Source organism: Scyliorhinus canicula, chromosome 10, assembly GCF_902713615.1.
Source record: "Scyliorhinus canicula chromosome 10, sScyCan1.1, whole genome shotgun sequence".
NCBI lineage: Eukaryota > Metazoa > Chordata > Chondrichthyes > Carcharhiniformes > Scyliorhinidae > Scyliorhinus > Scyliorhinus canicula.
This window is the reverse complement of record NC_052155.1, coordinates 64,209,346-64,220,188: the sequence shown is the minus strand read 5'-3', so window position 1 is coordinate 64,220,188 and position 10,843 is coordinate 64,209,346. Positions and strand designations below refer to the sequence as shown.

The 10,843-nt window shown below is 50.8% G+C and overlaps 1 non-coding gene across 1 annotated transcript; it reads left to right on the top strand.

The window, feature by feature from the left end:
* Positions 1-211: 211 nt before the first annotated feature.
* On the top strand, positions 212-283 carry trnam-cau. The gene has a single exon. It is a non-coding gene; the product is annotated as a tRNA-Met (tRNA).
* Positions 284-10,843: the final 10,560 nt, after the last annotated feature.

The window sequence follows — 10,843 nt, the reverse complement described above, 5'->3', positions numbered from 1 at the left end:
ACGTGCGGCAGATAAACGAGGTCTACGCGCGGCGAATTTTCACTACCCGCCGCCAGCGCCCTGCAGAGTCGCTGGAAGACTTCCAGCGCGACTTAAAAGCCCTTGCTCGGAACTGCAACTTTCAGGCTGTAACGGCCTCCCAGCATATGGAACTCACTGTCCGTGATGTATACATTGCAGGGCTCAGGTCTAACTATGTGCGCCAGTAGAGAGCAGAGTGGCGCAGCGGAAGCGTGCTGGGCCCATAACCCAGAGGTCGATGGATCGAAACCATTCTCTGCTAGATATTTCTGGGTCACTGTCCGTATGGAGTTTGCACATTCTCCCCGTGTCTGCGTGGGTTTCACCCCCACAACCCAAAAATGTGCAGAGTAGGTGGATTGGCCACGCTAAATTGCCCCTTAATTGGAAAAAATAATTGGGTAATCTAAATTTATAAAAAAAAACTATGTGCGCCAGCGACTACTTGAGAAAGGGGCCCAGAACTTGGAGGACACGGTAGAGTTAGCAACTACTATGGAGGTCACGTTCCGAAGTCTAAACTCGTTCCCCGCCTAGCAAGCGACCCCATCGTGGACCCCCGACCAGTGACTGCCCCAGGCCTGCGCCGCCCGGCCACCCTCACTGTGGAGCGCAGCGTGCCATTTTTGTGGCCAGCCCCAACACCCACGGCAGCACTGCCGGGCCCGCAACGTGACCTGCAGCAGCTGCGGTCGCAAAGGACATTATGCCAGAGAATGCCTGGCGAAGTCAAAACTTTCTAACTCCCCCGCAGTCTAGAGCACTCACCCCCCCCCAACTCGCAGGCACGCAGACCCCGTAATGCTGCAGCGTGTATGCCGACTCCGCCTCCACCCGACATAAGCGACTCATGGGGGCCGCCATCTTGGCAATCCTCCTCCACGCGGCCGGCCACGTGCGAGTCATGGGGGCCGCCATTTTGGATGCCATCGTCCTCGCCGCCCGCCACGTGCGATCCACAGGCGCGGCCATCTTGGACGCCATCTTCTTCGTCACCCGCCACGTGCGATCAACGGGAGCTGCCATCTTGGCCATCAACCGAAGTTCACCTTGACGACTACAACCTCAGCGGACAGTCATCACGGGGCCACTCCAGCACTGCTGATCGAGCTGCTGACTACCCGCAACTCAACGCAGTCACGTTGGACCAGTCGCGTCCAAAGCACCTCCAGAGCTCAATGATGTCCGTTCGAATCAACGGGTACAGGACACCGTGCCTCTTCTACTCCGGGAGCACCAAGAGCTTCGTACATCCTGACCTGGTAAGACGCTGTTCGCTCCTTATCTTCCCTGCACGGAAAACTATCTCCCTCACCTCGGGCTCGCACTCGGTCCATATACAAGGGCGCACCGTCGCAACCCTAACGATTCAGGGCGCCAGCTACTCTAATTTCCAGCTGTACGTACTCCCCGACCTCTGCACCCCACTCTTACTCGGGCTCGATTTCCAATGTAATCTCAAGAGCCTCACACTCAGCTTCGGCGGACCCCTACTTCCACTCACTATTTGCAGTTTAGCGACCTTAAACATCGACCCTCCTCTGCTCTTCGCTAACCTGACGGCTAACTGTAAACCAGTAGCCACTCACAGCAGGCGGTACAGCCTGCAGGATAGAGTATTCATCAGAGCTGAAGTCCAGCGGCTCCTACGTGAGGGAGTCATAGAGGCCAGTAACAGCCCCAGGAGAGCTCAGGTGGTGGTCGTCAAGACCGGGGAAAAGTTCCGGATGGTGGTTGATTATATCCAAACCATTAACCGATTCACGCACCTCTATGCGTACCCCCTCCCCAGAATTGCAGACATGGTCAACCAGGTCGCCCAGTACTGCATATTCTCCACGGTGGATCTGAAGTCTTCTTACCACCAGCACCCAATCCGCCCGGAGGACCGCCACTACACGGCGATCAAGGCAGATGGTCGTCTCTTCCATTTCCTCCGGGTTCCCTTTGGCCTCACGAATGGGGTCTCGGTGTTCCAACGAGCAATGGACTGAATGGTGGACCAGTACGGGCTGCGGGCCACGTTTCCGTACTTGGACAATGTCACAATCTGCGGCCATGACCAGCAGGATCACGACACTAACCTCCACCGATTTCTCCAAACCGGCCAGAAACTCAATCTCACCTACAATAAGGAGAAATGCATTTTTCGCACTACCAGGCTAGCCATCCTCGGCTATATCGTGGAAAACGGAGTCCTGGGCCCCGACCCAGACCATATGCGCCCCCTCTTACAACTCCCCCTCCCTCATTGTCCCAGGGCCCTCAAGAGGTGCCTGGGATTCTTCTCTTATTACGCCCAGTGGGTCCTCCAGTATGCGGACAAAGCCCGCCCACTATTTAAGACCACACTCTTCCCACTGTCAGCAGAGGCCCACCAGGCCTTCAACTGCATCAAGGAGGACATCGCCAAACCCGCCATGCGGGCGGTGGATGAATCCGTGTCCGTCCAGGTGGAGAGCGATGCCTCAGCAGTCGCTCTCGCCGCCACTCTGAATCAGGCAGGGAGACCAGTAGCTTTCTTCTCCCGGACCCTCTCCGCTTCGGAACTTCGACACTCCTCAGTCGAAAAAGAAGCTTAAGCCATTGTGGAAGCCGTACGGCACTGGAGGCACTACCTCGCAGGTAGGAGGTTCTCCCTCATCACCGACCAAAATGATAAAATCTTGCGGTGGAGGATCGAACTCTCCACCTATAATTACGATATTATATATCGACCGGGGAAGCTCAACGAGCCCCCAGATACCCTGTCCCGCAGCACGTGCGCCAGCGCGCAAAACGACCGCCTGAAGGCTATCCACAATGACCTCTGCAACCCGGGGGTCACCCGGCTCGCCCACTACGTCAAAGCCCGAAATCTGCCTTTCTCCACCGAGGAGGTAAAAGCCATCACCAGGGATTGCCCGATCTGCGCGGATTGCAAACCGCACTTCTATAGACCAGACAAGGCCCACCTGGTAAAGGCTTCCTGGCCCTTTGAACGCCTGAGCATCGATTTCAAAGGGCCACTCCCCTCAACCAATCGAAATGTGTACTTTCTCAACGTCATCGACGAATTCTCACGCTTCCCCTTTGCTATCCCATGCCCGATATGACCTCCCACACAGTCATCAGCGCCCTGCACAGTGTCTTCACCCTGTTCGGTTTCCCCAGCTACGTACACAGCGACAGGGGTTCGTCCTTCATGAGTGACGAGCTGCGTCAGTACCTGCTCGACAAGGGCATTGCCTCGAGCAGGACTACCAGCTACAACCCCAGGGGGAACGGGCAGGTGGAGAGGGAGAACGCGATGGTCTGGAAGTCCGTACTACCAACCCTCCGGTCGAGGAATCTCCCGACCTCCCACTGGCAGGAAGCCCTTCCCGACGCACTCCATGCAATTAGGTCACTCCTATGCACCGCCACCAACCAGACCTAGGGGCACTACCACGGGGGCTTCGCTCCCATCCTGGTTGAGGACACCAGGCCCGGTTCTCCTCTGGAAGCACGTCCGGACACACAAAATGGACCCGCTAGTAGAGAGAGTGCTCCTGCTTCACTCGAACCCCCACTACGCCTTCATTGAATACCCCGACGGCCGTCAGGACACCGTTTCCCTCCAGGACCTGGCGCCTGCAGGATTCACCACTACCACCACCACTGCCTGGGTACCCCTCACACTACACCCCACCCGACCCCCCACACCCTGCGCCCCCGCACCTATAAGTTTCCTGCGCCCCCCATCGCCCATTGCGCCGGTCAGGAATGAAGCTCGGACCGAAACACCCCCGGAGTCCACCCTCATACCCACACCAACCGTCACCACCCAGCCACCCGAAGAGGCTGCAACCCTGGTGGTCCGCTGATCCCAAAGGACGACTCGGCCACCGGACCGGCTCAACCTGTAGACCCGTCATCCCCGCCGTACTTTATTTTTTTTACAGGTGGTGAATGTGGTGAATTCATACTGTTTTGTAATTCACACTGTATTGTATTGTATAGTATTATGTCCTTGTGGGCTCTGTCTGTGAGCCGTTGCGCGGCTCTGCCCATGGGGGAGATGAGGAGCTTGTACAGGGCTCCACCCTTGGCTCCGCCCATGGCTCCGCCCACGACCCCTCCCACTACCAGAAGTATAAAGTGCTGCAGCCGTGTGAGCCTGCCCTCAGTTCTTCTGGTCACAGGCAGGCTCAGTTGTAAGACTATTAAAACCACAGTTTACTTCCAATCGTGATCCGAGTGAATTGATGGTCACATCACCTCCAAATAGCAGCAGAGTGGTGGAAGAATAGATTGGAGGGAAGATCTTGGAAGGGTGCACAAGTAACAGAGTTGTTGTCATGGGTGACTTCAACTTCCCTAATATTGACTGGAACCTTCTCAGTGCCAGTGGTTTAGATGGAGCAGATTTTGTCAGGTGTGTCCAGGAATGATTCCTGACTCAATATGTAGATAGGCCGACTAGGGGGAGGCCATATTGGATTTGGTGCTTAGCAGTGAACCAGGCCAGGTGTCAGATGTCTCGGTGGGAAAGCAGTTCAGTGACAGTGACCACAACTCCTTGACCCTTATGGTAAGGGATAGGAACAGACAGTATGGGAAGGTACTTAATTGGGGGAGGTGAAATTATACTGCTATTAGACAGGAGCTAGGGAGTATAAAATGGGAACTGATGTGCTCAGGGAAATGCATAACAGTCATGTAGGGGTTGTTTAAGGAGCACTTGCTACGAGTGCTGGATAGTTTTGTCCCACTGAGACAAGGAAGTGGAGCTTCTAGTCAAGATGAAGAAGGAAGCTTTCCTAAGATTGAGGAAGCAAGGATCTGGCACAGCTCTAAAGGGTTACAAGGTAGCTAGGAAGGAACTCAAAAATGGACTTAGGAGTGCTAGAAGGGGCCATGAAAACGCCATGGTGGGATGGATTAGGGGAAAGACCAAGGCGTTCTAGACTTATGTGAGAAATAAGAGGATGATCAGAGTGAGAGTAGGGCTGATCAGGAATAGTGGAGGGAACCAAAGAGAAAATGCTGGAAAATCTCAGCAGGTCTGGCAGCATCTTTAGGGAGAGAAATGAGCTAAAGTTTCGAGTCCAGATGACCCTTCATCAAAGATAGAGGAGGGAACTTGTGCCTCGAGTCTGTGGACTTAGGGGAGGCCCGAAATTAATATTTTGCTTCAGTATTCACTAGAGAGAGGGACCTTGTTGCTCATGAGAACAGTGTGAACCAGGTTAATAGACTCAAACAGGTTGATATTAAGAAGCAGGAGGTGCTGGAAATTTTGAAAAACATCAGAATAGATAAGTTCCCTTGGCCAGACGGGATATACTCAAGTTTACTATGGGAAGCAAGGGAGGAGATTGCTGCGCCATTGGCAATGATCTTTGCATCCTCACTCTCCACTGGATTAGTACCGGATGATTGGAGGGAGGCGAATGTTGTTCCCCTGTTCAAGAAAGGGAATAGGGAAATCCCTGGGAATTACAGACCAGTCAGTCTTACGTCTGTGGTGAGCACAATACTGGAAAGGAGTCTGAGAGATAGGATTTATGATTATTTAGAAAAAAATAGTTTGATTAAAGATGGTCAGCATGGCTTTGTGAGGGGCAGGTCATGCCTCACAAGCCTCATTGAATTCTTTGAGGATGTGACGAGACACATTGATGAATGTCGGGCAGTGGATGTGGTGCATATGGATTTCAGAAAGGCATTTGTTAAGTTCCCCATGGTATACTCATTCCGAAAGTCAGCGGGCATGGGATACAGAGAAATTTGGCTGTCTGGATATAGAATTGGCTGGCCGAAAGAAGATAGAGAGTGGCAGTAGATGGAACATATTCCGCCTGGAGGTCAATGACCATGATGGTCCTGAAGAGATCTGTTGTGGGGCCTCTGCTCTTTGTGGTTTTTATGAATGACTTGGATGAGGAAGTGGAAGGGTAGGTTAGTAAGTTTGCCGATGCCACAAAGGTTGGTGGAGTTGTAGATAGTGTTAGAACATAGAACATAGAACAGTACAGCACAGAACAGGCCCTTCGGCCCTCGATGTTGTGCCGAGCAATGATCACCCCACTCAAACCCACGCATCCACCCCATACCTGTAACCCAACAACTCCCCCCCTTAACCTTACTATTAGGACACTACGGGCAATTTAGCATAGCCAATCCACCTAACCCGCACATCTTTGGACTGTGGGAGGAAACCGGAGCACCCGGAGGAAACCCACGCACACACGGGGAGGACGTGCAGACTCCACACAGACAGCGACCCAGCCGGGAATCGAACCTGGGACCCTGGAGCTGTGAAGCATTTATGCTAACCACCATGCTACCGTGCTGCCCACAGAAATGTTGAGGGCTGTTGGATTGGATTGGATTTAGTTTATTGTCACGTGTACCAAGGTACAGTGAAAAGTATTTTTCTGCGAGCAGCTCAACAGATCAATAAGTACATTGGAAGAAAAGGAAATAAAAGAAAATATATAATATGGCAACACAAAGTACACGATGTAACTACGTAGCACCGGCATCGGGTGAAGCATACAGGGGTATCGTGTTAATGAGGTCATCCATAAGAGGGTCGTTTAGGAGTCTGGTATCAGCGGGGAAGAAGCTGTTTTTGAGTCTGTTCGTGTGCGTTCTCAGAGTTTTGCATCGCCTGCCCGACGGAAGAAGTTACAACAGGACATTGACAGGATGCAAAGCTGGGCTGGGAAGTGGCAGATGGGGATCAACCTAGATGGATGTGAAGTGATTAATTTTGGAAGTTTGAATTTGAATGCTGAATACATGGTAAAAGGATGGATTCTTGGAAGTGTGGAGGAACAGAGGGATCTTAGGGTCCACGCACATAGATCCCTCAAAGTTGCCACCCTGGTTGATAGGGTTGTTAAGAAGACGTATGGTGTGTTGGCTTTCATTAACAGGGGAAGTGAGTTTAAGAGCCGCAAGGTTTTGCCGCAGCTTTATAAAACCTGGTTAGACCACACTTGGAATATTGTGTCCAGCTCAGGATGCTTCATTATAGGAAGGATGTGGATGCTTTGGAGAGGGTGCAGAGGAGATTTACCAGGATGTTGCCTGGACTGGAGGGCATATCTTATGAAGAAATGTTGAGGGAGCTAGCGCTTTTCTCACTGGAGCAAAGAAGGAAGAGAGGTGACTTTATAGAGGTGTAAAAGGTGATGAGAGGCATCGATAGAATGGACAGCCAGAGACTTTTCCCCAGGGCGGAAATGGCTGTCACAAGGGGACATAATTTTAAGGTGATTGGAGGAAGTTAGAAGGGAGATGTCAAAGGTCAGTTCTTTATACCAGTGTTCTTCAAACTCGGGGGCGTGACCCGCGGGTGGGTTGCGGGCGGGTGTCAGGAGGGTCGCGGAGCCGTCCTTCGCGATGCTCCCGATCGCGCAAATCCCCACGCAGCAGCCGGCTTTTAATAATGCCGGCTGCAAGCAGCCTTTAAAATGGCTGCGAACATGTAAAAACAATTCGGCCGCATTGTGCATGCACGCACGACCATCAGCACGCTTGCGCAAAACTATCGCCGATGATCAGGCACGCATGCACAGTGCGGCCGCTATTTTTTTAAAGTGTCGCAGCTTTTTAATTTGCAAGTTCGGGGGGGTTTTATTCATTTTATTCCTTTATTTTGTTCATTTAATTTTTATTTTTTTCATTTATTTTATTCATTTTGGTTTTTTTTACATGTTCTGGGGCGTTTTATTCATTTAATTTATTCATTTAATTTTTATTCATTTTCATTTATTTTATTCATTTTTTTTTACAAGTTCGGAGGGGGTTTTATTTGATAAAATTTTACAGGAGAAAAAAATGCAGAACTTTGGACAGATGGAGACTCCATACTTTCCGACATCGTAAAGCTTCACCTTCATCCAACAGGTTCCATTGGAGGAGCGTGTACGAGGGCCAAAGGATCTAAAACCATTTCCTCCATTTTTATCATTAGAAAACAAGGCAAGAGAAAATGGTGGGTCACGATGTTTGGCCGGCGTGAGTCGCGAAAGTCGGCCGGGTTGGCTCCCAAAGGTCGGCCGGGTTGGATCCCGAACGTTGACCAGTTGGTAAAAGTGGGTCCCCGGAAAAAAAGTTTGAAGAACACTGCTTCATACAGAGAGTGGTGGGTGCGTGGAATGCACTGCCAGCGGAGGTGGTGGAGTCAGAGTCATTAGCTACATTGAAGCAACTCTTGGACAGGCACATGGACAGCAGTAAATTGAAGGGGTGTAGGTCAGGTTGATCTTAGATTAGGATAAATGGTCGGCACAACATCGTGGGCCTGTACTGCGCTGTACTATTCTATGTTCTCTGTTCTATGGAACATAAATTCCTGAGGGTGATGCATAAGGAGAGATTTGTCAAATTGGGTAATTTTCTCCTGGAGCAGAGCAAGTAAAGAATAGTTCTATTGCACATTTTTATGTACCCTACTACAAATGATGGGTGTTGGCTTCCTCTGACATGCAGCAGAAACCCATCATTTTAAATATTTAAAATGTTTTATCCTTGTTGTTTATTATTATTACACTGGACTCTTCTGCTGAACAAAGAAAATTAAGATGGTTGACTCACCATGTGGGAGTTATCACAGCTGTCTCCAGAACAAAATAATTATCTTAGTTTCGGGAATGTAATATCACATTTTGCCTGTGCAGTGACTAACAGACAACCTGGGCCTGTTCAGACTCATTTCAAAGGAAGTTACAGGAATGGCATTTGCATTTGATAAGCCAATCTTGCTAGTGGAGTCAGTGGGTAACTGAGACAATGGGCTGGATTCACCGTAGCTCGATGCCAAAATCGTGATCGGTGGTCGGGGGGAGAATGGATTCCGATACCGGAACCTGAGCCGGCCCTGGTTTGCCCTGCTCCACCCCCTCCAAACTGGCATCATCGTGACGCGCGCCACGTGCTGTTTCAACGCCGTTGGCACGTCATCAGCTGGCCCACCCCTGATGCTCCACCATGGACCGAGTTCCCCACAGCGCGGGCTACTTATGGTCCCAATGGTCGGCAACCCGGTGTGCCAGCTGCTGACAGTGTCCAGTGCCGCCACATTTGTCTGGGATCCATGCCGCCGTTCGGGTGGGAGTTGTGGTGAATGTGATTCACACCGGATTATAATCTGTATATACATGTGTCTGTATTGTAAGTGCAGTTGCACTACCTGTCCTCCAGGGGGAGTAGCTCTGGGAATGCTCGAGTTGTACGGGGCTTCTCCCTTGGCTCTGCCCAGGACTCCTCCCCCGGAAGCTGCTGTATAAAAAATCAGTGCCACATGGTCAGCCGGCCAGTTCACCGAAAGTTCAATGGCTAATAGGCTGGCTCTGTTGTGAGTATATTAAAACCGCTATTCTAATCCTACAAGCACGTGTCCATAAAATTGTTGGTTCCAACAGGGGGCTTCTGCTAGGGCTGGTGGGACTGGTGGGGGGTGGCCAGGGAGTTTGCTGTGGGGTCACGGTTGGCGGGTTAGGGTTATGGTGGCACGGCTGGCGCCATGTTTTATGGTGCGACCGGTGCAGGTCATCAGCCCTGCGCATGCGCGGCCTGGGACCCGGCTATTCTCCGTTCATTTTTGGTGCAATCCATGAGAGTTTCCCATGGCGCCAGTGCCAACCCCTCACCGGTACCAGAATCGGTGAGGGGTTTGCTCTGATTTTCCTGTTGTGAATCTCCCGTGGATTCGCACCGGCACTTTGCCTCAGAAACGGAAAATCCGCCCAATGACTTCCCAGACACCTGGGCGGAATTCTCCGCCGTCGACATGCTCTGTTTTGCCGGCAGCCAGGGGATTTCCCAACGGTGTGGGGCTGCCACACAATGGGAAACCCCACTGACCAGCCAGAAAAACGGAGCATCCCGCTGGTGTGGAGAACCAGAATTTCGGTGCAGCGGGACGGAGAATCCAGCCCCAGATGTTCAACAAGGCATCCCTTTACAATCCATAATATGTGAGACATTGTCGGTCCTGAAACAAAGCAAAATTCCAGATGCTGAATACGTTTCCTTTGTTGAAGTCATTGTGGAGAAGCAAGGTAGCACAACCCAAGGCTCTGGCCTTTTGAACAGTTTAATATCACGTTTCTGAGCTGCACAGGCAGTTTGCTGTTTTATCACCTGACTGGCAAACCACAAAGTAGCCGGCTGTGTCCAGACAACCCTGACTCTGCTGAAAGATTTCACACCAGCGCCTATGCAACCAATTCAAACTCTGCGTGCCAACTTCACCTAATGACAATGAAATGAAAATGAAAATCGCTTATTGTCACGGGTAGGTTTCAATGAAGTTACTGTGAAAAGCCCCTAGTCGCCACATTCCGGCGCCTGTCCGGGGATCGAACCGTGGTGCTGGCCTGCTTGGTTTGCTTTAAAAGCCAGCGATTTAGCCCAGTGAGCTAAATCAGCCCCAGCACTAGCCTGGAAAGTAAACAGCAATCATCTGTTTTGAGAGATAAATATTGATTGAGACATAAATATTGGTAAGGACACTCAAGATAACTCCCCTACTTTTCTTTGAAAGCAGAAGCAAACACGAGGAAATGGGAAGGCACAGGGAAGAGGAAGGATGACATTAGTTATGGATTTCTGACAAGAAACTGGTTCACATGATGGGTTCAATGACCTTCTGTGGTGTCGCGGATTTTGACATAAACATGGAATATGCAGACCTATATTTGAAACTCTGACATCCTGAAGGTTCACACTCACTTGATTTCCTGGAGTGCTGAGATTATTTAGATATTTTCCATAAATAATTCAGAATGAAATAAGAGAATAATTGAACCACACTAACTGTCCAATTGTTTACTGTGTTAAGTCT